At 36.1% G+C, this 23,376-nt stretch overlaps 1 long non-coding RNA gene across 1 annotated transcript in view; it reads right to left on the bottom strand.

Annotated features, from left to right (window-relative positions):
* The window catches only part of LOC146768426 (uncharacterized), an 82,375-nt gene that overhangs the window by 17,131 nt on the left and 41,868 nt on the right, over positions 1-23,376 (bottom strand). Inside the window, exons 3-5 of the long non-coding RNA XR_014952989.1 lie at positions 21,742-21,839; positions 14,489-14,548; positions 11,817-11,953 (exon numbers count right to left, since the gene is read on the bottom strand). This is a non-coding gene — a long non-coding RNA (uncharacterized LOC146768426). The remainder of the gene's footprint in view (positions 1-11,816; positions 11,954-14,488; positions 14,549-21,741; positions 21,840-23,376) is intronic.

Here is a 23,376-nt window from a genome sequence, read left to right on the forward strand (position 1 = left end):
ACAAAAATACCAGCTTCACCTAAAGAGGTGAATAGCTATGCTAGGAGTATTTACATTGAGATTTTAAATCCTCTTTTCCTTCATGTAAGCTGTTGCACAAACACGCTGTGTTGCTTAGAAAACAGTCTTCCTATAGTGTAGCACTCAAACAGGGAATCAAACTTTTCAAAAAGGACAGGACAGTCAGTCAACTAAATGGTGTCACAAATCTTTCTTGCAAGGGTCCTTACAATGGCCCATTCACCAAACTATATGTGCTAATGAATTCTTATGATCCTGTGTCTTTTTCTGTGTGGTGCAGTAAACAGTCTCCTGGGGTTTGTGCTGTGATGACCTCATTCTGCACATTTCTTACCAGATCCCATGCCTATTTGATTCCTCCATTTTGATATATTCCAAAATTATCCTTCACATTTGACAGTCCCATGTCTCAAAAATTTGCAGATTCTTTTGGTATATTTTGCATAAAGAGTGCAAATCTTGGATATTTCCATATTTCCTCATTAATCTTCAGATTATTTATGGAGAAAACATCAGCATTCCATTGGTTTTGAGGTTTCTTTTTCTTGAAAACCAAAGCAATAGTGGAATATTTATAGATCCTGATTATTCGGAGACATTCTTAATTCCTAGGAAGTAACAGAAATTACTTTGATATTTTATATTAGTTAACAATCTTCTCTCTCTTTGTCTACCAACCACTTTTAAGTAGTGTAATTGTGAAATGGACTCTTTAGATGCAAAATATTAACCTCCATTAACAGACTTTTGCTTGAGTAATGAAACTGTATCCAAATACTACACGTTTCTTACTACAGCAAATCAAGACTGCTCCCACATTCAAACTGAAGATTGTACAAGCACATGTACTTCTGGTTAGGCATCCTAAAAAAACCCCTTGAATTTCTGTTTAGGGATGCTCTACTGCCTTAGCTACCTGCTCCCATATTTTGTGGGTTCAGTTTTTTAAAGCTGAAATGTGATGAACTGAATATAAACTGGCTCCCTCTTATAAATCATTAATAGGACAGGGATATTTTTTGTTTGCTTTGGGGTTTTTTTTTTTTGTTTTGGTTTTGTTAAGTTTTTGTTTGTTTGTTTGTTTTGGGGTGGTTTTTTTGTTGTTTGTTTTTTGTTTTGGTTTTTGTTTTGTTTTGTTTTTTGTTCTTTGTTTGGTTTGGTTTGGTTTTGTAATGTGATTTCTACCCTAAGGTGAAAGAGAATGCTCTGATGAATTTAGTGAAAATGATGGTTCTGTAGTGAGCACAGAGTCAAGATTTCTGGATTATGGTCCTGAACATTTTGAAATTACACATAACATTTTATGGCTTCTTTTTCCCATTAATAGATTGGATTATCATAAAAATTAATGATTTTCCTACCAGATCCTTCAAATCAAATACTGTTCAGCAAGTCAAAGCTGAGATAATTTTCAAACCATATAGTCTCTTTAAAAACCTATCATCAGACTCTAGAAAAACAAGTTCTAGAACTTGAATATCCATGAAGAAAAAGTTCAGAAACAGATTAGGGAAAATGTTTTAGCACAGGATTTTTTCAGCACAAAATTAGACATGTCAATGACATTTTTATGTCCTTTTCATAGTAAGTTGCAGAATGAAGCCAACCAATCTGCAAAAATTGTACATGTACTGTAAGTCAGCAAATATTCCTCCTGTTGCCTGGACTGTTTGATCTCACAGTCTAGAAGAGAAGCAGAACTATATTTAATGACCCTTGCAGCCAGAATTTCAATTTAAAAAACCATCCCTGAGCTCTATAGTCCTTTGAAATACAAAACCCTCCTCTCATTTTCCTGTTCAGAGAGCTTGAAACAGATGAGGGCAGGATCCTTACAGTAAATTGCTGACAGGGATCTGTCTGCCAGGATTCCATCCGGAAGCCAAATTCACATAGGTCAAGGGTTGAGATGAACGTAATGCATCCACAGACAAGCTTTAAAACAGCCAAGTACAGAAGACAAGGCTTTTGAGAAGCTCTACAAGGATGTCAGAAGCAGTGTTTAAGGGCTTGTTTAAGCAGTGTTTAAGTGTTAAGGGAATGGGTAAGATTTGCTGCAGTCCCTTACACTTGTATGGTAGGTGATGAAGTCTATAAATGAACCAGGTCTAAGGACATTGTTAAGTGACAGAAATACTGGAGATATTTTGTCCATATCTGAATTAACAGGTCCTCAAAAGTATATGATTCATAGGTTGCTCATGTGCTATGCCACCACCCCAAAACAGTTTGTTAGTACTGGCTTTACTATTTCATTTCTAGGGCTGAATAGCAGATTCTTCTCTGCCACAGAAATATTTGCACTTTCTGTTTCAAAGAGAAGCTGGGGTTCATTACTCTAATGCAAGCAGCACAAATATTACTTCTCTGGAGTTTTGTCTTTACCTTTGGAGAAAAAAGGAATGTTCATGTAATTCCTATGTCATTTTAGTGAAGGGTAAGATAACACAGAAGCCAAAGCCTCAACAGTTGCTCTTACCAAAAGAAAGTTTTACACAGGTTAATGAGTGACAAATGGTAATGACAGACTCCGCAGTCGTCCAGGAAAATATGACAACTGAGGCTAGAACAAGAATACTGCCAACAAAGAAAAGGATCAATTAATAGAATTTGTAGGCCCTAAATGGAGCATTAGGAATGTGGATATTTATAGAACAAAGAAGGAGAAAATTATATTAAAAGGGTTTTAAAATCATGGTGATTTAGGGTTAACAGGAAAAATAAGCTTAGTAGGCCCTGGAAAAATAAACACCCCAAGCACATGAAGAACTTGTACTTGCTAGAACTGCACCTGTGTAGCTAGTACATGATAAATGATATAATTGTTAGATGTGATGTTTGTTTAGTAATTAAATATAATTACTGTTTAATCATAAGAATAATCATGAGAAACTGTGGTCAGGGACCTAAGAAAGATCACAAGAAACTCATCACGAGAAACTCGTGTCAATGTATATAATAAAATAGCATAAGTTTAATAATTAATAAGTTATATAATGATAGAATATAAAATACGTTCAGCTCGAAAGCCATGTTAGAGTCAGATTTGGGTCTGGACCCCTGATTCCCAGAGCTCTTAATAAAAGCACCTGCATATAATTATATCCCATGATTATGTGTGTTCCAGAATGCTAACAAAAATATTCCACCAATATTCTCTGCACAACAGTGATATTCATGGAGCATCAAAACACTGATAATTACCTACATTTCCTATTTAGCATTCCTCTCTATTTTACTCTGCTTCATGTTTGTGTGCTTAGAAAGATAGGTGACACCAATTTATATTAGCTTGAACATATTCCTGCTTCATCCACTCTGCAAGTAGCTTATTTAACTTGAAATGAAAAACCATTTAACATTCCAGGACCTAAATGCCGACAGTGTGAGGAGGAAGTTCTTTGCAGTTCGGACGATGGGTTGTGATTCTATAGGCATTTAGTGACAGGAAAGAGTTTGTATATATTCCTCTCCTAGTCAGGTATCTTAACCTAGGTTAACATTTCTCTTATAATATCCTTTAAGTATGGCCATCTCTGTTTTATAAAGATAAACTTTATTTCCTGACAGTCTGAGGTGAAACATTGTGGTTTTGTGAGTAAGGTGAGTATCTTGATTACATTACAACTGGGATTTCTGTCTCTGTCACACTGTAACATAAATCACATACGGTGTATGAATGCATCATTTAAATTCCCATAGATTTATGGCATACTGTGACAGCTCTTTCTCTCAAGAGTCTGCTTGTAATGGTCTCAGACCTTGACATCAGTGCCTTTTGGCAATTGAACTACATGAGACATGTACCATCAAATGATGCTGATTTTAGATAAGGGATAAAAAATACATGATTAAGATAAATCTTACTTCCTTACTAACAGAAAAAAAAGTTTAGAAGAATGTCCTTGATTACAGATATACAGAAAACCTGAAGAAGCAATGACTGTTTACAATGAAATGACAAAGTGCTGATGGAAAATCTCTTTGGCAGCATGTGAGGAAATGGGGAAGTGAGCAAGACAAAAGAAACAATCCATGTAAAATTTCCTGCCTGCACAAAAATCCTATGTCAACCTTCCTAGCTCTATAGAAATTGCAAGTTAAACTTTTTATTCCTCAGATTTATTACTTTTAAGTGCCCAGAATTTATAAAATGTTTCCAGAATCGAGTGTTTGTTTATGATAAAAGGTGCATAGCACAATGCTAATGTGAGGTAGGGAATTGCAGAAGTGCCACTGCAACAAACCATTGCTAGAGGTGTCCTTTGGAATATTGTGTGCTGATCTGGTCATCTATGTTCAAATAAAGATAAAATTGAACTGGAAGAGAAGCAGAAACAATCTACAGAAATGATTAAGTAATGAGAAACACTTACAATGAGATCTTGCAAAGGTTTTTAGCCAAGGTTGTTTAGCCAAGCAAAAAAAGAAATGGAAGAGGATAAATGAGGACTCTAGAAATGTCATTGGAGGAATAGAATGGGCTAAGCTAAATACATGTATCAACATAAAATCAAATTACTGTAAATTTATCAAGAATAAATCTATTCTGGAAATTCCTAGTACCTGAGGAGCAAAATTTTAAGAGCACCCACAGAGGCTCTGGGCGAAAGTGAAGCTAAATTTGTTTGAGATGAACTTCAGTTGATGTATAGGGAGAGCTATATAACAGAGTAAGGAAATGTCTGGGACTAGGACATTGGTGGCTCACTTCAGTCCTCTAGACACAGGAACTAGTGCCATATTCTCAGGCACTACTCCTGGCCTCCACCTCCCAGTCCAGAAAGGTTCTCCTACAAGATCTGAGTAGTATTTGCCAGACCTATGTAGATTTTTCAGGTAAGTTATAGCATCCCAAATGACATGGGTTGACCATCTTTAAGCTTCTGAGTCAAGCTGTGGGCATAGGCAATCAGACTTCACATATGTCATAGGCAGAGACATACTCTAAGTACCTGGAACTTTATGAGCTTGTATTGAATTTACAATATGTTCTCAAGACATTTTACATATCACATATGGAGGCCTGAGAGGATTTCCCCAAGTGGACACTCAGATTTTGCTTTCCGTTCTGAAACTGAAAAGTATTCATCATAACTGCAGGGGGGGAAGTTTACAAGATACAGTTGAGGGTCATAGTTCATTGTACAGCTTAAGGCTCACACAAAGGGTTAAAGTTACTGATCAAGTTTTAGTTTAAAGGACTTTTTCTCTTGTCCTTTTATATAGAGAAGAAAGTAGTCAGTCCTTGAGTGAGTTTTTTTTAACATATACTATGCTAGTAGAAAGAAGTTCTCAGTTTCTCACTCATGCTTCCACAGCTGTGACACTTAGCCTCTGTAAAACTATAAATTCAGTACAGGGTGATGGAGATGCTTTGCAATCTAGGGAATTCATTACTTGTTACTTGTGTTTACAACCTTTGGAACTAAAGATTTTTCCTCAGTTGCCCACAGCACTGGGTGTTTTAACCTACATGATCCAGACTGTCTAGTAGATCATGACCTAGACTGTCTCTTCCAGCCATATGCTCCTATTTTTATGGCCATATTAGCATAATAATCAATGCTAAATTCTAGGAGTACTTGCATTATGCTGCCCTGAATTCTCTGTGAAGGCTAGCAATATGTATTTTTACATTGATTTGATAGCTCCTGGACATGTTTTTCCACATGTCAGAATAAATAGATGCTATTTTATTTCAGATGTTCAGTGTCTTTGCTGCAGTCTGGCTCTCTTTCAGAATCATCTCAACAGATTTTTTGAGGGTTTGTTTTTTTTTTTTTTCTTTTGTATATAAAGATCTCATACATATTGGATATACTTGAAAAATTCTCAGGAAGGTGCATAGCTACATTTACATATTTATAAGTATCTACACATCTGTAAGTATAAAATAACATTATGAACAGAGAACATAACCTATACTATATTAAGCTGTGAGCATTGTATGTGCCATCTGAGTTTTCAGTTGTTTTATCTGAGGCTGCTGTGTGGTTATGAGGAAGGGAGTATAAATGGCCAGGTAGAAATTAAAAGAAAGAAATAAAATATTTAGGGATACAATGTGACTGTAAAAAAACCCTTCCACATAATAGATGTGAAAGTAATGAAAAAATGTCTGACTTCTTTCTCCCAAGAAAATAATGGTGTTTCAAGATATTGGTCCTTATATTTAAAATGCTCCTTATGAGATGTTTTGGGAGAAAAATAACAGGAAAGGGCTGGGTGAGAATCTGAGTCAGAGTATTCTTGTGGGAAATGCCCAAGTTTAGCATGCCTTGAGTTTACCAGGGAAAGTGAGCCAACATGTAAGCTGTGACACTGATCTACCACCCTTCTGTCCTGGGCATGAGGAAGCAAAAGAGGATCCTGGTGCAGAGAGCTGCAGTTACTCTTTCCAGTATCTCAGTCATTACTCACAGCTGTGAGACCTGGCAGCTGACTCCTGGCCAAAATCAGCAGGCTGGCTTGCAATCACAGAATGTAACAGTACATTGAAGGAAGCAGGAATTACACTAGGTACCATGTCTCATATTTTAGTTCCTTGACCTGTCACTAGAAATAGAGGCTGCTGGAGCTGAAACCAGTGTACACAGATACTAATCACAGAATCACTGAATCACAGAATAAATTAGGTTGAAAAATACCTCTGAGATCATTAAGATCCAACCCGTGACCAACCACCACGTCAACTAGACACCGGAAGTAAATGCCATGTTCAGTCTTTCCTTAAATACCTCCCTAGACAGTGATTCCACATCTCAGTAGGGAGTCCATTCCAATATCTAATCAACATTTCTGTGAAGAAATTCCTCCTAATGTCCTACCCAAACCTCCCCTGATGCCCATTAATACTATGTCTTCCTGTCCTGTCACTGGTTCCCTGGGAGAGGACACTGACCCCACCTCACTACAGCCTCCTTCCAGGTACTTGTAGAGAGCCATAAGGGCCCCCTGAGCCTCTTCTTCTCCAGGCTAAACACCCCAGCTCCCTCAGCTGCTCCTCACAGCACCTGTGCTCCAGACCCTTCACCAGCTCCTTTGCCCTTCTCTGGACATGTTCCAGCCCCTCAATGACCTGAAATGAGCTAAAAATGTACATTAAGCTTGATAAGGCCTCACGTTGTTGCTTTCTGATGCTGATCAGATGGTATGGAAATCCTGACTGAATCCGTAAGTCTGGGCTTTCCAGTCACTGACATGCCAAACCCAGATACAAATTTAGCATGTTAGCAGGAACAATGATGACTGAACTCAGGGCTAAGCTTCAGCCATAAAATTATTGCAACTTCCTCTGCTACAGAGGCAGGGCAGAGGAAGTCTGAAGGAGGCAATTGTGTTTGGCTAAGAGCTGGACAGTGCTGAACTTTGTGTAGGAAGATGGTCGTGTATAGACTGTGGGTCATTTTATTTCTGTTTTCCTATGTAATGCAGTGTTACTGTGAACAGGATCTTGAAAATGGTCTCCTTGCTCAGAGCCCCCAGGACCAGAACAGCAGGTCGAGAACATTTTTCAAGCTTCCCCAAGCAATCCCAGCTTTTTTCTAAAGTCTCATTGAGATCAGAGAGTGGTAGGGGTGGAAAGATTATATAGTTTATTTCAGAAGTCCTTTTAACTTTGTCTTAGCAAAAGACTGGTAAAATTACTGCTGAAAAAGCCAACAACTCTTTTGTTTAAAATTCATTCTATATATGAATGAAGGCTTCAGTACCTTCTCAAGGAAATTGGTGACATATTCTTCTATTTTCTTCATGATAGAGACATCAGTTTTAAAGGATCTTGTCTTTAACATTGCTTCCAACTCTAATTAGAACTTTTTTTTTTTTATTATTATAGAGATTTTCCAGAAAAAATAACTTTGTATGTTCTGGGAATGTAAAAGGTTAAGAAAACCGTATCTAATTGCAGAATCAAACTAATTGGCAATTGTATGCATTCAGTTCACCAAAGCAATGCTCTCAGGTGCTTCTTTGCATCACATTCTGGTGAAAAGAGGCCAAACAGAAGGCTTCCCATCCCTTTTAGGAATATAGAAACAAACAAGAGAGTCCAATAAACACAGGCTGGAAATAGAAACAAACTTGAATTTCTGGAGGTGTTCCTCTTTTCTCATGTCTGAGAAAGTAGGAATTAGATCACATGTATGATCTTTGTTCCTGTCCTGCTCTATCAGTTCATTCTGTTTTCTCCACAACTTGGTTTTTTTTCTTCTCTCATTTTCCAAGGAGGTTCAGCCTGTCAACCCCAAAGTAGTGCTTATATGATTATTACTATCCTACAACCATGAGACCATTCAGAAGGATAACCACAAAAGTCTTATATAAAAGAAGGGCACAGTATGGTTCATATTGTTTTTCCTGTATCAGCTAAAGCAGTAAACCAGCTTGCATGGTCTTGTCTCTGTATTGGTGAAGTTGGAGTTTTATAACTTGAATTTGAAAACTGGCAAAGAAAACAAGCTGCAACTCAGGACTTGACAACACTGTGTAAAACAAAAGGGGGATCAAACGCATAGCAAAACATCTTTGAAACTTAAATGAATTTTTACTCTTGAATTAACTCCTTGCAATTAAATATCTTTACAGTCATATTAGCTATCATACATCACAAATGCATTTTGTCCCTTAATAAAAAGTACAATCAATTGTGATTTTAAAAGAAAAAAAAAAATTAGGAATTTCTTATTCCAGTTGGCAGAACAATGAGTAGCAAGTTAATTATACAAGTATCATCTCACAAGCCTTATTTTCTTAAATGCTGCAGTTTTCTTCTACTTTAAATTTTATTTCATGATACCACTTTCCTCAGACCTACATCCCTGGCGTTACTATTTTACCAGCTGATGGTTGAATGAGTCAGCCTTAGATATAAAAGGTTGGCTTCTGGAAGGCAAAGTTATTGAGGACAACAGATGACAAACTACTGAAGGTAGTAGGTGTTAGCCATTAAATTGTTCTTAGTGAATGAATCCCACAAGCAAAAGCAATATTTACCAGACAGTGAGGAAAGTGGCTGGATGTACTCATTCAGTGCATGGAAATGACACTACAGAAAACACAGTGCTCTAGACTGGAGCAGCATCCACTTCTCATTCTACAAAAGCATATAGTGTACATTTATTACAACAAAAGTAAGCACAGAGAAAAAAAAAAAGCAATACAGATGTTTGCTTCCACATGCCACAAATAAAGACCAGATATAAAATACAACCGGGAAAGTTAGTTTATAATGAAAGCTGGCATCTCACAGACCTTTCATGCATAGGTGTTCCAGTCAGATCTCCTGGATCAGAAGCAAGTTAATGAATTTTAATCGTAAAAGATAACCTGAACCCTAATGCATTTCCAAAGAAGAGAATATGGGAGGTAGATGACAAGGATGTGATGTCCACATTGTTGGTGACAAGGATGTGATGTCCACATTTAGTTTTTAATGTTTCCCTGAAAACCAGGCCTAGTCTAATCCTGCTCATTCCTCTTCAGCAAGGGAGGAATGAGCAGGATCTCTTCCTCCCTTCCTCAGCAAGGGAATTCACACTCTTGCTCGTTATCCAAACTAGAACACCTAGACATAAAGTTTTTAGATGTGTCTGCCTTATATCTGTAGTGTCTACCCAGCTTTATCTTCAGGGAACTCACAATTGTGAAACTGCATTCTCAGCCTCCTTCAATTACATATATACTATTAATAAGGTATTATGGCCCAATAGCTCCTACATTCTTTGGCTCCGATTTTATGGTAGCCCATAAAACAGTCATATCTTCCTTTCTGCTAAGGAACTGATTGAACACCTGCTGAGCCTGTGTGGAAGTCTTTATGATGACTTCAAGCAATTGTGGAACAGCTTCCAGGTAAAATGCTCACTCAGTTGCTTTAAGCTGGGTTTTTAAGTACTTAATTTTTAAGAATTTAATTTTTATTCAGTACTGCTGCTTTGTCTCAGAATCAGTGCAGGACTTATTTTGTATTGGCAGGAGTAGAGATTCCTTCTGCTGAGAAGACAGGAGATGGTACAGAGCCAACTACAGTTTCTGTAGTCCCAGCAATTTTCCAACACTTTCCAACACCAACACCTTGGCAGCTGTTGCAGCAAAATCTGACCTTAAGCACTGTATTAGTTTTTTACATCTACTGCTCTCTGCAGTAACATCTTATTCTTTTTTTTTTTTTTTTTTTTCAATTTTGCCATGACTGGGTGTATTTTGTATTGCTCTTTTTTCTCTAGTGGCCCAAGGCTTGATGATAGCGTAATTTCACGGCTACTACAATTTACATTTTAAAAATATTCACCTGTATGAAACCCAAAACTGCTCCATGCTTCACGTTGGTCTGTCTAATGCTCTTCCCTCTGTGACTATTTTCTTACACCATTGCATCATGAGGCATGTACCACGGTAAAGTACTGCCAGCAAAGCCACATCTCTGTCCAGGGAACACATCCCTTTTCACTCAGCAGTTTCTCTGCTGCAATGGGTATGGTTCATTTCCTCTAACTGAAAAGCAGGTCCCTAGAGGAAAATGCCTGCTGCACATGAAAATACACTGTCAGGCAAAAGTGATGCATGCTTTGGTTTTAATGTTTAATGTGATTCCATGATGACCCTCAGCCCACACAGCAGGAACTTTTAACCTAGATTATATTGGGCAACAGAAAGAATCAGTTAAACAAATGTGCTTTCCATTCAGCAAGTCAATTCCTATATGTTCTACCACTGAGCATTTTTATTGCAGAATGAGTTTTGTTGAAGTAAACCTAGCAGATAATTTTGAGATTAAATAATTGCTTGTCAGAAACTATTGGTGTGTCCAAATGGAAAGGTATTACTGAGAAGTACTCCCTCTACTTCTAGAGGACAAAGCTGAACTACTCCAATTCAGACGGAAGACAGATGTTCACTGACCTTAAAAGAGTTTTAGGCAGGCACTCAGGACTAAAATCCAACTATGATGTTCTTGCCTTGCATATGTCAGTTCATGGATCTGAAACTCACACACCCACATACTCAGCAGGTTTTCTTTTTTCTGGACTATTAAGTCATCTTCCCATATGCTCTCTCCAAACAGACAATGCAGTTATCCATGTGAAGTGTACTGTCTCCCACAGGAATGACTGAGGTACAGAGATTTACTCAGAACCATGATTCAGGCATGAAAAGAAAGAAAGAAAGAAAGAAAGAAAGAAAGAAAGAAAGAAAGAAAGAAAGAAAGAAAGAAAGAAAGAAAGAAAGAAAGAAAGAAAGAAAGAAAGAAAGAAAGAAAGAAAGAAAGAAGGAAAGAAAGAAAGAAAGAAAGAAAGAAAGAAAGAAAGAAAGAAAGAAAGAAAGAGAAAGAAAGAGAAAGAAAAAGAAAAAAGACTTTAACAGAGCTTCATATTTCTAGGGTGCTACTTGTTGAGATATTACATAATATCTGTAATTACTGTCTTTTTTACTGGGAACTTTGAAATATCCTAATGCAATCTCAATGTATAATATCTACACACACCTCAAAATATCAAATCTGCACCAAAAAAATCACCATGGAAGATGAGAAAATATTTTTTATGGAGTTTAACACAAGTGCCTGTACCACAGGAGTCAGAAAATCAGCAGTGCTTTCCAATTGTGTGATCCTTTGAGAACTGATATTCATTTTTAAGGAGTTAATGCATTCATGTTCATGGATACCTTGAGGTAGGTATTATCCTCATTTTGAGAAAAATGTAGTATCAAGGTGAGTAGTTCCATATACTAAATAAGTATTCATTGACAGAACTGCAAAAGTAATATAAATATATTGATCTCAGCCTTACCTATGGCATCACCCTTTACTGAAAATTGTTCTTCCTTCTGAAAGTATCCAAGTTAGAGTTGAAGGAAAAGATGCTCTTTCACCTCATCTATACTGAGTTTTCTCCTTTTCTTCTGTTCTACCAAAGGGGTTCACATGCTATATGGGAGGAAAACGAGAATTACATAGATCATCCAGTACTCTGTATAATAAAGTGTATCCATAAACAAAGCAGTTTGAAGTATTTAGGCCTTGGATCTCCTTTCCCAATGTTGAACAATCTTTACCATACCCTAGAGAAATCATGACGGATTTTTTAACAACTTTTTCATTAGAGCATCACACTTCAACAAACTATTTAAATGAATCACATTCTTTTTCTTCCAATGAAAATACATTTTGCTGAGAAATTTCTAACCACTTGACTTTCAGAATAAGCTAATAACCTGAACCTAAATCCTGAATTTCTTCTTGAGGCACACCTCATCCTTTCAAGGGTTTGATCTGCCAAACTAAAAAAAAAAAAAACCAATTGGGAGTAATACTAGAAATAACAATGTTTTATCATTTGTATTTTGTTAAGAAAGCAATTTTATGCATAATGAAAACCTCCTGGCAAGTTTCTTTTGACTGCAGTGACATCTACTGGTACCCAGAAAATTTTCTGGACATTAAGAAAAAAATCAAAATGAAAGTATGGGGCCAGCAGCTTGACATTTTTACTTCTAAGGAAAGACAGAAAAAAACATATTTTCCAGAGTTCAAGTATATATCCTCCTAAGGACTATAGGCTTGCTCATGTGTCTTGATGTCAGAATACATGGTTCAAATGGAGAGAGAGCAAATACAAGTGTTATAAAAGGCAATGGAACCTGATGGATCACCTGATGCAGAAGGAGGGGATCACTGCTCACTTTCTATTCCAAAGTGAACAAAAGAAAGGAAAAGACTGCAACAGGGAAAATAATTCAATAATGCTGAGCCATCTGTAGACTCAGTCCACAGTGCTGGCAAATGTAGCAGTGGGCTAATGGCTTGAACTGTCAGACATCTCCTCCCTGAGACTAAAATCAAACACCATTAAAGTGAAACCAGCACAGTGGTTAGCTGAGGATCAGAAATCCTTCACAGACCACCCTCGAGCATCCAAACCCCATCTCCTGCTTTGTTTGAGTGGTACACAGTTGATTACTCCATATATCCTCTAGGAGATTGCATCCTCAACAAGAGCTGGTGGCTACACCTTCCTTCTCCTCATTAACAAAGTCCTTCTTCTGCCTCTACCTCTCAAATAGATAGTGGGTGTTATACAATACTATACTATACTATACTATACTATACTATACTATACTATACTATACTATACTATACACTATATGAGGTAAGGATTTTTATAAGATATTAATTTAGCTATTTTTCATTATAAATTCTCTCCCGACATGTTCTTTTGGGGTTTAACTGCAAATTCATAAGAAGACCATACTGCATTCATCAGGCATTGTGAAACATGCTTTTGAAGCAACACCAGAGTGTTACCATACCCTCCAAAACTATTTATACATAAGGATGTCCCCATTTTCTTTCTCAAACAAACAGAAAATCTTTTATACTTTAGCCAAACTCTATGTGGAAATATGCACAATGAAGAAAGTATTTATAAATGTGTCCTATCTTTAATAATTTTGAAAATCAGTACTGAGTATATTTAGATATCAATTCTTACTAGATATTTCTGACATGACTGAGAAATGTATCAAGAAATATTGTCCAATGCCAATAATTTAATTCCAGCCAAAGTAAGAAAGCTGTCTTGTCTAATGTATTAAATTATTCTGTCCTTCAGTGAAAATGAATAAGACGTACATTTCTGAGAGCCACCTCTCTGGACTTCCCAGGCTTCCACATTATCTATGCCTCTATCCTGCAGCCATTTGGAGAAGCACTGGGAGCAAAAGAGTTATGAATCATGGGAGGAAAAAAAAATTGTGTCACAAATATTGAAATTAAATGCAAAGGGAAATGACAAGTACTGGAAATATGAGCTGCCTAACAAATGACAGATACTAAAATAACACAAGTGCTGGAAATGGCAAATAATACAAGAAGACAAATGCTGGGAAGAAAACACAATAAAATAAGAGAATGAAAACAAATGTAGAACTAATGGCATCATTGATCCTAAGGATTCTTGAAAGGGTAAGACAAAAACACTGAAACAAGCAAATCTTTAGGGAAGATGTTAAATTAAGGCACAGTACAAAATAAGAGATCAAAAGATTCACTTAGAGGCTTGATCAGAAGCATCAGATTTGTCACTGATGAGCTCTTTATCCATTTTTTCTTTGTTGTTGTTGTGATGATGGTGGCGGTGGGGGTGTAACTTCAGTATACTCTATTTCCAGGCACATGAAAGTGCATTTTAATACTGTTTCCAGGGCTGTGGAAATTTTTTTAAGATCTTTGGCCATCGTTTTAATGTTGTCATTCTGATTTTGATTTACACCTTGATTAGTCTCAATGACTTACAGCAAGTACACTTGCTAAGCAAAGCAGAAATTTCTCCAAGCTCATTTATTGATTTTAAAGGAAAAAGAAAGAAGATACCATGAAAATAAAGATTGAAAGCCACAGTCTCAGCTGAGATGCATGACTGTAATTAGATGAACTTCTGATTTATATTACTTAGGAACTCACCTTGAGGTTGTGTCACTGGGAGAGAAGTTCTGAGGGTGGGATCCGCTAACAGAGTAAGGTCTAGGGAAGAAATAGATTTGTAATTAGGAGCACTATTTACTTTGCCTAACCTAAGGCAGCTTCATCAGGCATCTGTTCTGAGTCCCACTTGACTGGACACTATGCCCTGACTTTAGGTGGAACCATGGAAAGATAAAGAAAAACTGAAAATTCTTGGAAGTAGCTACACCAACACATTCATGGAAAACCTTAGTAGTGTGAAACTAATACATGAACATGAAATATTGGAGAATTTAAGGAAAAGGTAGAAGGTGGACTTACATCACCATAAAGATAAAAGTGTATAAACCAGTAAAAGTCCCATCAAGACAAACACTAAAATTATCATAGTTAAATAGGTAAGAAAACTACAAGAAAGGCTACAATGATAATTCAATTTTCTAAATATTTATTGATTTTTTTTCTTGATTTTCACTAATATAATTTCTTCCTGAGTCAGCATATCACCAATAGAAGTTTGTAGGTTGTATTTCCATGATCATGGACTCTAATATAATGATGGCATCAAGTATAATAGATCAAGAGATTACTGAAAATTCAACTTTATTTTACTGAATTTTATAAAATTTGTCAAACTAGAACATTCCAGGAGATATCTTTTTCATTGATTTAGCTTTTACTTTAAAAATAATTATCTATGTTTGCTTAAGAGGTGCATGTAAATATCAAATTGCATTCATTTCATCCCTATCCAGGTTGCCTTAGTCACGTGATTTTCTCTGCACAAAACCAATAATGAAACATCAGCTTTGTTGAAGAGGATGATTTGCAAGACTAAGAATTTACAAGTTTGCATAAGGGATGAGTCATATAAAATTAATGCTCAGCCACAGGATTCTTGAACACATAAAACTTTTTGTCATCTGCTGAGATTGCACAGCCAGATTAATGTACGTGGGACTACTTGCTTACACTCTGAGTTGTATGATTTGTTAATAAATATATGAACAAACATGGCCATGTGCAATTCTTACAACTTCCCTGCAGCACAACCCTTCAAAAATATATCCAGAAAAAAAAGGCAATATTTAAAATCATTGTAGAACTACATTTGGGAACTTGCTTTAGTCGAATAATAATTTTGTTTGTATAATGATACTGATTATTTGTTTCAAGGACAAACTTTGAAAGGGGTAAAGAAACTATTAATATTTTAAACTCAGAGAGATGGTTACTATGATATTTCAGACCACTACAAATACTCTTACATGGTAATAAAGCTAAAAATTACAAGCCCCTTTGTATTTCCTTGTGTTTAAATCCTTATGCAGAATTCATTCTAACCAAACAGAAGGTGGCATGTCAAGATCAAAACATTTGTATTTTAGTCTTCTACTCTTTAGTGCTGGAAAGAACAAATTACCAAGTTCATAGTACCATGCCTCTTATCCAATGATCTTGATGCGCTTCATAAACTTTAATTAAGCTTCACAGCATGACTAGCAGTCAGGCAGAAATCTTACCATTTTCAGAAAAAGCATGGCAAGGCCTTCATTCCTTGCATAGTTGCTCTGACTACATACTGCATTTTCTCTGCCGTGATGTATTGTGAAGAAATATATAATAGCAAAGCAAAAGGCCCCAGAACACCCAACATCTATTAGCTTAACTTTTTTTGCTTTTATTTCTTACTTTTTTGATAATACCTTTCATGGACTGTTTTATTTTTAACTTTACCACTCAATTTTTGTATGTATATCTAAACTGATTTTTTTAAGTTAGAAAGAATTATAATTTAGGTTGCATTTTTCTCTAGAATCAACTGTAGAAAATACATGTGAGAAAAGCACACAGAGTCTACACAGATTTTTTAATTAATTGCTAGAGCAGTTGTAATTGTCAAAGCACAAATCCTTTTTTGCCCACATTTTCATGCATGTAAAGCAATACAACCAAATATTTTTTTGGGATACTTGGAACCCCTCAATAAAAGAGCCCCATATAATTAAGTGATCCTTTTCCTTCTTCAGCATATGCCTAAATGTTTATGGTTCTTTTGAATACAATGCTATGAAACAAGAAACCAAAGTGAGAGGGATATATTCATTAGCTTTTTGCTAATTGCTGTTGCAATTTTAGTGGTCTTGTGATACTTCATTAACAAAAACATGTTCATCTGGATACAAGCCATTCGAACTGAAGTTTGATATAAATGAGAAAAACACATGAAGTGCTGGATTTAAACCAAAGTGCAAATACCTTGAAAGAGACACTAAATTATGAAAGTGTATGTGATCAGCTTCCTTAGGTGTCCATGGTTCAGAGCAACAATTAAAAATATGTCTGAAATGTAGCATATGTAGCTTAATCAACAAAATATAAATCAAAAGAAATGCTGCACAGTGTGAAAACTTTGCAATAAATTGTAATATTTGATGAGTTACTGAAAAATTCCACAGGACTGTTCTTAAAGCATGGAAATGTGAGTAAAAATACAAAGCCCATGGAAAAAATAATTAGTGATAAAGAGGTCAAAGTATTTCACAAAAATATTGAGAGACTATGTATTGTCCCAATTTATTTGAGGTACAGACAATGTTAGCATTTAAAATTGAACTGTAAGGCAATGTTTTCTTCAAAGCCAAAACAGAATAGGAGCTGGTAGCATGAAGACATTTCTATCTTTTTTTTTTCAAAAAGGACAGTATAAGCAGTGCTATAGTTTCAGTTAGCCAAGAATCACTTCATGATCCTGGTGGAAAATGGTCAGGTTCATGTGCAGGAGATGACTGTATCTGTGACCCTCCATGGTGTTATTCAGTGACAAAGCAAAGGCAAAAAAAGTTCCCTTTCTAGTATTTTTATGGAAGTACATGTATTTCAATGTTGATTAAAATGTTACCTGAAAGATTTTTTAGCTTACACATACTTACTGCAGTACTTTCTGAGAAGGAATTCTGTGTATGTTTGCTTACATTATTTTTTCTGTTATGAACTCTGACAACTTGAAGCTGTAATTGCTAAATTTTACTTTAATAAAAGATGTTATCTATAAGGTAGGTAATCAATCACATAAAAATTTTCTGACAGGGTGTATTTAACCTTTGTCTCATTACAATGTAGCAGCATCTATGATATAAAATGTTAGCAAAAGAGTGAATCTGTATTTTTAATCCCAACTCATGTTCTGTGATATAAGAGTATCTGTCTTACTTTAAAATTCTTTTGCATGAAAACAGAAGAATTACTTGATTGCTTTGAGTCCACAGTTTCTGAACTGCAAAATCTACATCTCCAGATTCTACACATATGCTATATAGCAGTTTAGCCTCTTAAGACCATTTGGCTGCTGAAGAGATAATAAGGAATCATTAATACTTTTAAAATCTGTACATTTTAAAAATATTTAATAATGTGCTGTCATGGCAATAACTGCTTTTGATAGCAGCTCCTAAAAACACTCCTAAAGTTATTATTCAATTTGCATAGACATGATTCCCAAAACCACAATTTCATAGATTACTTTTGCGGGCCTAATGCCAGTGCATTAATGTTTTTGATGCTATAAAATCACTGGAAGAGAGTCTCTGTTATGAATAGAGACATTTCCTTTGTAGTGAAGGAAAGTCTAACTGTCTTTCATGATCAAACCTTTCACAGCTTCTTGGAAAATCTGGTACCTAATAAAATTATATAGTAAAGGAAGCTCCCCCACATTGCAATTTTTTTATCAACAATAGTAAACTTTCATCTATTAGCAATGTCTTTAAAATCAGGTCAGACACAGTTTCCAAAATAGTTGATTCAGCGTTAAACTCACAATAGCTCTTACCTGTAACATTCAGGCAATTCTGCTGCTTTATTGACATACAGGGTAAAGAAAAGAATTGAGATCTCATTTAAAACTTGGCTTGAAAGGGGTATTCTGATGTTCGCCTGGAGGCGTACGGCATAATTTAAATAGGATTTTTATGTGCAGAGATAGGGTTTCAAAGCAAGGAATATAACTCACTAAATCATCATGAGTGCTTCACTTGTAAAAAGCTGCTTGCCTGAGCATTCTGTCAGTAGTTCAGTTATGTCCCTCTGCTTGACAGATGTGGAATAGTGTGTAACAATAGGAGACTGATGCAGCATAAGCTTACTCAGCACTTTCCTGATGGCAAGGTGCATTAGTGGTAGAATTGTCACAAAGTATCCTGAGAGAGAATGGAAACTATGGCCCAAAGTAGTGCCAGACACATCCATCCTACATTCTTATATTGTTAAATAGAAGTGGCACTTCAGGCAACCATTTAAATGTCTCACAAAGTTTAACTGGAGAAATTAGTTGTTTTTTTCATAGTTCAGAGAAAAGGAAAATTTAAATTTCGAATAATATTTTCTTATTAATCAATCAAGGACATCAGCAATCATAATTGCTAATCAACTGGTTCCAGAACATCAGGGAACAACACCATCCCCTTTTTCATAGAGTAGCTGCCACAGCAGAGCCACTGCTGCATTTTATTGGAAATGCAATACAGGGTTTTGGAAAATGTGTCTTTGGAAACCAGGCTACAGATCTTCCAGCTACTCCTAAGACATTAAGAATCAACAGTACAAGCAGGTTTTCAGTGGGCTATTTTAAAATTTAGCAAGCCCTTCTACATTAATAATTAGGAAGAGAATCCAGTCTCCAAAAATTTAGTTTACCAAAAGCAAGAGCAGCAGTTTATACTGGCTGTGGAAAAAACAGTTATAATCCATTGAAGGTTGAAGTATTTCACAAACTAAATATCCCTCCCATAAATTGTTTTAATTGTCATTGGTTAACAACAGATTAAATTTACCACTGTACAGGTAGCAGGAAAATGCAGAAATTGCACTTTTGAAGCATGTGTCCTAGGCATCTACTTTAGAATGAGATAACTGAATTCAGAGAGATTTCTCTAATGAGACCATAAAAGGAATCTAACTGTTTGGATGAAGACACATCTATATTTGTTTAGGTTATTCATATATCAGACTCTACAAAAAAAGAAAATCAGTGGATAGTTAAGAGAATGGGACTTTGCTGAAAAGCAAAAGTCTTAAAACTGTAGGTAACTTTGATGTGCACCTTGCTTAGACTTATTCAGGACATTGAATGAGAAGCATATTGGAACCAAAACAAAAAAAAACCACCACCAAAAAGAAAAACAAAAAATAAAATTAAAAAAAAAATCCAAAACCCAAAAAAACTCACCACACACACAGCCCTTATGTTTGCTCTTATAGTGAGGAAAGCCCCTGATAAAATGGAGAATAGAATCTGATAATTTATTTGACAAACTGCTGCTTCTACTGCTGTTCTCACAGAAACTATTGACAGCCAATTAAAGATCTTTAAGCTTTATTAAAATAGCATATAGGTATAGGTTATAATTATAAAGAAAGAGATCTTCCTGCTTTTCAGTGCTGTGACATGCCTACATATCCAAGCCTTTCCATGTGCAAACTCTGCTGGCATTTGTTTACACTGGCATTTGAACTAGATGATCCTTCTAAGCCACTTCCAACTGAAATATTCTAAATTTTTTAAGACTTTTTAGAAGGAACACAGGGCTTTCAATTAATACTCAAATAACAGACATTTGACATCCTCAAGGAGTCAACAGAAAGGAAAGGAAAACTTACATCATGCTCCTTGGAAAATCAGAACAATACAGTCCTAAAAACAAAGATAAACTTCCTGGAAAGAGCACACAAACACTGAGAAAACACAAATACACAGAGATATTGTGAATACACCTAGCTAGAGTGGAATTACATAGCAACATTAACTGGCCTCCTCTGGGCCAACATAAATGCTCTGAAACACCTGTCAGTGACAAGCACACAAGTCATGTCTCGTGACTAATGCCCAAGTTCATGCACCACATCCTCTTTCTGCTCCTCCAGCTGTTTTATTGCTTCTATCAGCTGTTGAGGCTCAGGTGGTGGTGCTGCAGGCAGCACTTCCAATGGAAGCCAAGCTTAAATAAATAAAAACATGTTATCCAATTGATGCAATTGCAAGCACATGAAAAGTCTAATGCTTTTTGATGCAGGAGATTCAGCAGCTTGCTTCATTAATTAAGCCCCTCCATAAAATTCTTCTTTCAGCACAGGTAGGGCACAGGATTTTGAAAACTTCTTTGTGATCTTTATTAAATAATGCTTTTATACAATCATGAAGAGAAAAGATATTTCAGATATAAGGCCACACATTTTTTTATATTTTTTTCCAAATGAATTAGTACCTTAATTAAACTGAATACCCATCTGGATAAGAGAAGTTATGAAAAGATATCTTCTTGGCCTTAAAAGGTTAGATTTTCATAGTATGGCAAAATAAAATACCTTAGTTTAGAAGCACCTCCTAGAGTTTAAACTCCGCGAGAAAATAAGTTAAACCAATGAAAAAGAGGTGAGACTCACCACCCCCAAGGCTGTTTATCTGTTTTGCTGTCATTTAACTTAAATCTTTATGGCTGCTATAGAGGGAACAGGCACATTTCAGCAGGGAAGTACTGGCTTTTTGGTAAGGTGGTTAAATTTTTATAAATTTTATTTTAAATAAGTTAAATAAGATGTCTCAAGTTGTGTATTTCCAAAATGTAGTCCGTTTTCCCATCTCTGCTAACAAAAGGTATGGAAGGAATTTCAAACCTTATTTTTGAAAGCATTTATTAACAGTATTAAAACTTCTGTTACTGAGGAAAAATAGTCAGAGCAGCACATTCATATTTTGAACACCTGCCTTAAATGCACACTCTCCGTTGTATAGATAGTTCAGCATGTTCTCTTAATAATTTTTTTAAGGAATACAACTAAGAATTTATTTTTGAGAGATGTGTTTCATCAAACTGCCACAGTAACTAGCACCTTTCCCTTGGTGGTTATCCTTATTTTGCAAGACTGTGGCTTCCAAGCTGTTCTGCCACTGATCAAGACAGAAAACATACATAAAAATATCCCCCTCTTCAGGATAGAGCTTCTTTGGCAAAGGCAGCACAAGCTCTCTCATACAAGCTTTGGCACCAAGGGGAAGGGAAGGACAAAGCCATTTTTTCCACAGCTAAATAAGGTTCCCAGGGGCTCAAGCTATGCTAAGAGTGAATAATATGTGTCAACAAGTGTCCAGTCTTCAAGACTTCATGAATTTTCTGTAGAGGCCATAAAATAAATATATCTAGGTCTGAAATTTCGTCACTCTTTGTAAAGTTCTTCAGGGATTTAGACAGTCATACCTAAATGGCTGTGGCTTTCTGGTGCTTCCTCCCCAGTCTGAAATTCATGAGACTTCTCTTTAATCTCTTTCTGGCTCTCTTAAACCCTCTGTGCTGACCTGTAGTTGAGAAACACAGAATTCAACCAACTAATGCAAGAGCTGATCAGCATTTACTTTGATTTTCCTTTCAAATGCAAATTAGACAATATACCAAGAGAGAAATAATGAGTGATTATTTTAAATATTTTTCATATTTTCTAACTCTAATACAATAAATCACAGCAATTTATGGCAAATAGTTACCAAAGATAATAATAATTTTGTCCCGTTGTTCTACCAAAAAGTCATGTGTTCTTCTCTAGCAGTACAAAATGTACATGAATACTTAAAACTATATAAAATAAATATCTCTATAAAAAAATTAAAATACTGAAAGGTCTCTTGAAATGTTCTTGTGTATGAAGGATAGTCACTAAAAATATAATGACATGTAAAAGCTTCTAGCCATAGATTTGTAATACAGATGGCACGTTAAATTTGCCTGTGTATATTTCAAAAGGGATTCTACAAAAATAAGAAATGTAGATCACAACATTTTTTTATACTTATATTCTACAAGTACTTGAGGAACACAGAGAAGAAAAATCTGTTCTCGAGTGCATTTAATAAAGCTGATTATTTAAACAGCAGTTTTCAAAATGTGTCAAGCTGCTCACCTGAAATGCCACATTCACATCCTCACGAATATCAAAACACAGCTGAAGGCTTTTCAAGTCTGGATCTGAATGACAACAGTGACATCGAGCGGGCATTGCTCAGCGCTGGCACCAAAGCCCAGCTGCGGTGGCAGTGCCAACGCGCGAACAACGCGAGCGGCACAGTGCTGGGGCAGCCCGCACTGCTGGTGCAGCTGCTGCAGAACGGACTCATTACAGATTGTCAGCGTGCAGCTTCACTTCAGTTTGCTCTCTTGGGCAGCAGGAGAGGGAGATCATAGCTGTCAGTGATTCAATGACCCGCTCGTGGTTTTGGTGCTCACTAAATCATGTTCCTAATATGTTGATTATTTCTTCACTCCCTTCCCAGCGCCCATTGCCACAGTGAGACAGGATTTATACTAAAAAATCCCCATCTTTTTAACTTCTCTATTTTTTCGTTAGTGTGTTTCATTTCTACATTTTAAAATGCTGCTCACACATTAAGGCTGTATGTAGCCTTAGCTGTGTGGGCTGGCACATTCCATCAGTGACAAACTTCAGAAATCGCAAACATGGTTCTCATTCAGAGCACATCTCAATAACATATTCTCTGCTCAAACACACTTCCATATCATGCCCTGCATCTGCAGGCTGTACCTTCAGCAGAAAGTTCTCATCAGTATCTAGAGCTACACTGAGGGCACATGCTAAGAGTCCAATGCAAAAACTTTGATCTTCAGATTTCAAGGAGGGAGTGGTCTTTTGTCTGTATGACATGTAACAGCTTCTGCACATGGTATGACATTTTAAATGAGCTGAAGAATAATGCAGAAAAGGAAAACCTTTTTATCATTGTAATAACAGCCCATATGGATAAGCAACCCCCTTCTCAAATTCATATGGTATGCACAAAACATCCTGTTTCATATGCTTATTGTTTTCTTGTTCTGATATTT

This window comes from Lonchura striata, chromosome 2 (genome assembly GCF_050655825.1).
Source record: "Lonchura striata isolate lonStrDom1 chromosome 2, ASM5065582v1, whole genome shotgun sequence".
Taxonomy (NCBI): Eukaryota; Metazoa; Chordata; class Aves; order Passeriformes; family Estrildidae; genus Lonchura; species Lonchura striata.